We start from the raw sequence: 5,801 nt of genomic DNA, 5'->3' as shown, positions 1-5,801 counted from the left end.
GAGAAAAGAGATGGATACAGCAGAAGAATGAGAACAGAAGCGAGAGAGCTGAAGCTGCCGCAGGTTCCCGCCGAGACAGCGGGAGGGCAGGGGGCAGGGGCTGCTTTTCTGCCCGCGAGTGGCGGTGGATGGGGGGCCCGGAGCACCCCGGCAGCCCCAGCGCGGGGATAGCGGCTGGGAGCAGCACCCCTCGGCCCGGCCGTGCGATCCCAGCCGCCGGCGGCAGGTGGCAGCGCGGGGGGGGACGGACAGTGCCCAGGTCGCTTTTTGAGAAGAAACCGAGGTTTTCGTGCGAAAGGGGAATGAAATTCCATAAGGTCTCCGGGGTTTTGCAGCTTTTTGTTAGCGGGGGACTCGGAACAACGCTTCCTTGCACTTGTGGGGCTTGGTATCGGTAGGGATGAGCGGCGATCCCTTGCGGGCTTCCTTTGCAATTTGCAAGGCCGGGGGATTTGGGGTGAGAGGCCAGAAGAACATCCGCTGTGCTCTGCATGGCAGCGGCTAGGCACGTAACGGGGCTTGAAATTAAAGAAAGTCGTGTGGGCTTGAAATTAAAAACAATCACGTGGCTCTCCCGGGGAAGGAGCGCGAGGCTGCCGCCGCCTGCTCCTGGTTTTATGACAGCTTGGCCCCTTCCGTGCTTTTATCCTTGCGGGATCCACCTCTCCTATGAGAACATGGCCGAGAGCAAAATAAAAATGAAAAGCAAACATCTAAAGCTTCACCACTCAAGGAAAAGGGCATTTGACCCTTCTTTTCAATTTAGAGAGGGATGTTTTTCACTTGGAAGGCTCAGCCGCAGCAATTAGCCCTCGGGATCCCCTGCAGAGAAACAAATCCATGCTGCTTCACTCCACTCCTTGCAAGGAGGTGACTTTATTAAACCCTCCAGCCTGATGTGCCCTCTGCCAGCCCTGAGTGGTTCCCGTTGCTCCTGGGAGGCTGAGGAAAAAGGGAAAGATGGGGAATGATGATCATCATTATCATTAGTAATAATCAATACTACTGATAACAGCTCCCCCGGCTTGGTGCCCCAGGGCCACCCTTCGTCCCTGCCCTCCTTCCTGCTGCCCCGCATCATCCTTCTTCCTATGTGACATGTGTCCCTTGCTGTGACTTGACGGAAAGTTATTCCTTTGGAAAGGAAGGACAAGTTACTCATACAGCAGTGACTTTCTAAAGGAGCTCTGTCCACTGCCAGAAGGAGAACTGTCACCGACGCTTGGTAACGCCCATCTTTCTTGGCTTTAAAAAAGCAAAACAAGCACAAAAAAAGCGCAAAAATGTGTTTTTTCTCCAGTTTCTGTCTTAATGGCTTTTTTTTTTTTTTCCCCACTTCTTGTGCCTTGATTTTCTTTTCCCCTTCTGTTTTGTTTTGTTTTCAGAAGCAAAACAGCATAATGGTGGGGGAAGGTCAGGGGAAACAATGGGAAAAGCAAAAAGAATACAATCAGTGAAAAATCAAAGAAAAATCCGCATGTTTTGCTTTTATAAAGACATTGTAGAAGCATAAATTTCACTTCAAGCCTGCATTCTGAACAAGATTTTGACATTTTCCAGGAAAAACTTCAACGATCCCAAAACAAAGCTTTCCCAGAACTGTGAGGTGTGGGACCACCACGCAGACGTCCTTGCCCTTGTCTTGCTGGTAGCAGGAGACATCCGAGGCAGAAGACGTGGGATTAATCATGGTTTGACAATGCCTTTCTATTCTGATGATCTTTTCCCTCTGGTGCCCCAAACCATCCCAGGCATTTGCTCATGTGGCCCTAACGGGCTGAGTCACAGATCAAGAAATGCCTTTCCTGCTGACATACCACTTTTCCTCGATAAAAGTTGATTAATCACGTTGCTCTGCAACTTACAGTTATTGCAAGGCTCCTGCCAGCTGTCCGTTGTGATAACAGAACAGTTTTCATGTTAGTCCAGTCTGAGTCACCCCAAATGCCACCGTCACCCCTCTGCCAAGGGAAAGCTGATAGTGGGCATTTGCAATGGGTGTTCTGACCTGTGGTTACAGGGCTGTGCGTCATGGATTTTCTTTCATTTGCTGGATTTGGGAAATGGGACTCCTAATACCAGAATGCTGACAGGGCACTCCTTCTGAATATTCAAGTTATGTCAAAAATGAGAGAAGAATTCAAAGCAGGCTGTTGGGAGCACCCACCCATCTGCTGGGGCCCTGAGGCCCACAGGAGACCCCAGAAATGAGGTTAATTCTCTTCTGTGCAAAGTTGCTTTGATGCCACCTCACTGACCAATCTGGTGGTCTTCTGTGATGGAGTGATGGCGTTGGTGGACAAAGGAAGGGCAACTGATGTGTCTACCTGGACTAGTGCAAGGCCTCTGACATGGCCCAACACCACCTCTCTAAATTGGAGAGGGATGCATTTGAAGGCTGGGCTGTTCAGTGGATAAAGAGTTGGTGGGATGGTCACAGCCAAAGGGTTGAGGTCAATGTCTCCAGGTCCAGGTGGAGGCCGGTAAGGAGCAGTGTCCCCCAGGACTCTGTCCTGAGACCAGTGCTCTTTCACATCTTTATCAATGACTCAGACAGGGGGATCGAGTGCACCTTCAGCAAGTCTGCTGATGACACCAAGCTGAGTGGTGCAGTTGACACAATGTAAGGAGGGTGATTTAGGATAGATGTTAGGCAGAAATTCTTCGCTCAGAGGGCAGTGAGGCCCTGGCACTGCTGCCCAGAGAGCTGTGGGTGCCCCAACCCTGGAGGTGCCCAAGGCCAGGTTGGATGGGGCCCTGGGCAGCCTGAACTGGTGGGGGGCATCCAGCCCATGGCAAGGCATTGGAGCTTGGGGGGCTTTGAAGGCCCTTCAAACCCAAGCCATTCTATGAGATATTTTTTAATATCTCCCTGCCCTAAGGAAATTTGGGGGAATTAATTAATACCTTCTGTAAACAATGGTTCGCACATGGCTCAATTTATAGAGGACAGAGGTTTTTGAGCTCCTCTATGCTCAGCTGGACAAAGCTTGCTGGCCTCTGCTTGAGGAAACACTGAGAGTTTTGCTTATGCAAGCGCATTAAGCTCTGAACTCCATGAGCTTTCTCTTGAGCCTTGCACCATCCCCAGTGCTTGCACAGCAGCTGGAGTCACTCAAGGAGCACGGTGAGTCCTCCGGAAAGCCCCATCTCTCCGCCATCACGTTGTCACCATCAGCACTCAGATCTGCTTGGCAAGGCATCAGCTTCACTTACCAACCTTGAAAGGGCTTCAGGGAGCCAAATGCCAAGAAATATTTACAGAAAATAAAGATAAAAAGAGGAAATGAGCAGACTCTTAAAGCATTTGTTTTTGGAGTGTCTGACTTTATGGGATCTGAAGCAAGGCACGTGGTATTTTTGCAGATTATGTGTTTATGTCTAAATTTATGTCTAAGTTCTTCTGGCAGAGTCTGTTTCCTTGCAGCACCTTTCTCACAAATGGGAAAAAACAAATACGTGCAGGGGGGTGGCTGACCCCATCAGGCTCGCAGGGCTTTGCCTTGCCCTTGTGGGGCAATTTGTGTGCCAGCCCGAGCCAGGCTGGATGTGCTCCTTGCAGCTTGATGTGAGAAGGCACTGAGTGTCTATCACAAGATGTAGTGTCCTTTTCTTGTTGCTTTTCAAAGTTATTTTTAAACACTACTCATGGAAAACGGTGCTGTTAAAGCGTGGCATGGATGGATGTCATTGCAGGTTTGGTTTGGTGATTTGATTCGAGTATCATGCATATAAAAAGATCACCAAAGACGCATTCCATTAAGATTTTATTGGTGTTTCATCAAAAAAGCAACGTACAGTGTTGTTCAGCATGTGAAAACTTTCATCTTTCAGTTGAAGGCAGCCGACCAGCTGCAGTGCTGTCCCACTGCCCTGCGGATGACAAGGCACAACTCAGTACTGATGTGCAATTTTCACGTAGGGTGAGGTATGTCTGGATTCTTGGACCATCAAAACCAAACAATTAAATGCTTAAAAAACACTTTAGAACATTTGGGATGTGTTGGCTAGCCAGTCCTGCCATCTTGACAGTGAGATGGTTATAGAACCTGCTCAATGTGCACAGATGGAGTGATGATGAGCATTCCCCCTCTCTGACTGTAAGCCAAGGGTACCGAGCTGTCTGGTCCCGTTCCATTTGCTTTAGCCCAGGGTTTCCACTGGGCCCTGGATAACTGATGAAGACACAGACTGAAATGTTCCTGTTGCTTTCACGGCAGGAAGAAAGGGAGGTGGGATTATCCAAGTGGAACAGCACCAGGCTGGAGCAAGCAACATTAGGAAATACTCTGCTTGGAAGAGCCACGCTGAACCCAGGCATGTACTAGTGCCTTCCTGCCATCAGACCTGCTACATTGGTGATGAAATGTGTGCACCAGAACGCACCAAGTGGGCAACAGAAATCAAGATGACAGGTTTTATGGTGGGTTTCTGGAATGAACAACTCCCAGGTTTTTGCCTGCTCAGAGTCTGCGCTTCTGCTTCTTTTTCCCTTTTTCAGAGTGGAATCAGTGTGCAGCATAGAACAATTAAATGATACCGTAATAGGAAAAACGTGGCAGAAAAGCTCCCGAGACTACTACTGTTTTGAAAACACCTCGGCTTTTGAGCCAGCAAACCGAGCAGCCCTGAACTGGGGGGCACATCACTGTGACTGCTCCTTGCCCATACAGACCCTGAGTCAGCACAGTCCGACTGTGCAGGCTTCACGCTATGTATGTAGGTTATCCCACTGATTTGGGTGGGATTATTCATCTGCTTAATTTATTCATGTATTCAGAACGCTCTGCTGGCTTGTTGTCATAACAAAGACACGCTCTGAATTTTCTGCAGGACTTCCAAGAATGCCACTGCTGCATTCGCTGCCGCTCCAAACCACTGCACGCAGAAAAGGAGGCAGAACATTAAAAAAACATTTATATCAGCTAGGAGCTACACTTTCCTGTTCTGTTTTGTTTTGTTTTACAATGGAGGAATGAAGAAGAAAGAACAGCAGGAAAGGGGTTTCTTCCACACACACAGAAGAACAGGATGCAGGTCACTGCCCACAGCAAAATCCTTTGTGTTCAATTCCCATTTCTGTTGCAATTAAGCCTCAAGTATACAATAAAAACAGCAGAATCTTCAGGAAACCAATGTACCCTTCAAATGAATGCGGGCCGTGAGCTGCCTCCTTGCTGCTAGGGCAAAAGGTGCTTGCTTGCATCGGGACAATCAGGATGCAGCGCTGCTGGGGGTGCTCCCATTTCTCTGCAAGCCAGCAGCTCCATCTCCTTGCTGCTTCCCAGCAATACAAACCTAGAGGGAGATGTGTCTTCCCTCCACTTTGCAGGACCGAGCCCGAAGTGGGGGAGCAACATTGCCCTGAGAGAGCATTTGGTTTGAAGGGTGTTTAGAGGTTTTATACAGTAGTCAGCAAACACACAACATCCAGTGCATTGTTTACAGGGGTGGATGGAGAAAACATTCAGCCCAGACTCCACGCAAGCTTAACTCAAGCAGTCCTGAAGCCCCACCACCCCTACAGCTCCTGCTCCGCTGGAGGAGCTTTCTGCTGCTGGGCTTCTAAAATGCATATTCTATGGCTTCTGTAATGACGCCTTCTACAAAGCAACAACAACAAAAATACCAGCAACAAAAACTAGCTGCTTGTGGCTGCAGCTAATGCCTCTTGCCACAGTGAAACACTTCAAAATGTGAACCCCGTTTCACTGAGAACAAGGGGAACGTGGGGGTTGAATGGCAGACTGCAGGATGCAGTGTTGGTAAGGAGAGGGGCACAGTCTTTTTTTTTTTTTTTT

This window comes from Numida meleagris, chromosome 3 (assembly GCF_002078875.1).
Source record: "Numida meleagris isolate 19003 breed g44 Domestic line chromosome 3, NumMel1.0, whole genome shotgun sequence".
NCBI lineage: Eukaryota > Metazoa > Chordata > Aves > Galliformes > Numididae > Numida > Numida meleagris.
Note: the sequence above shows the minus strand (reverse complement) of the source record.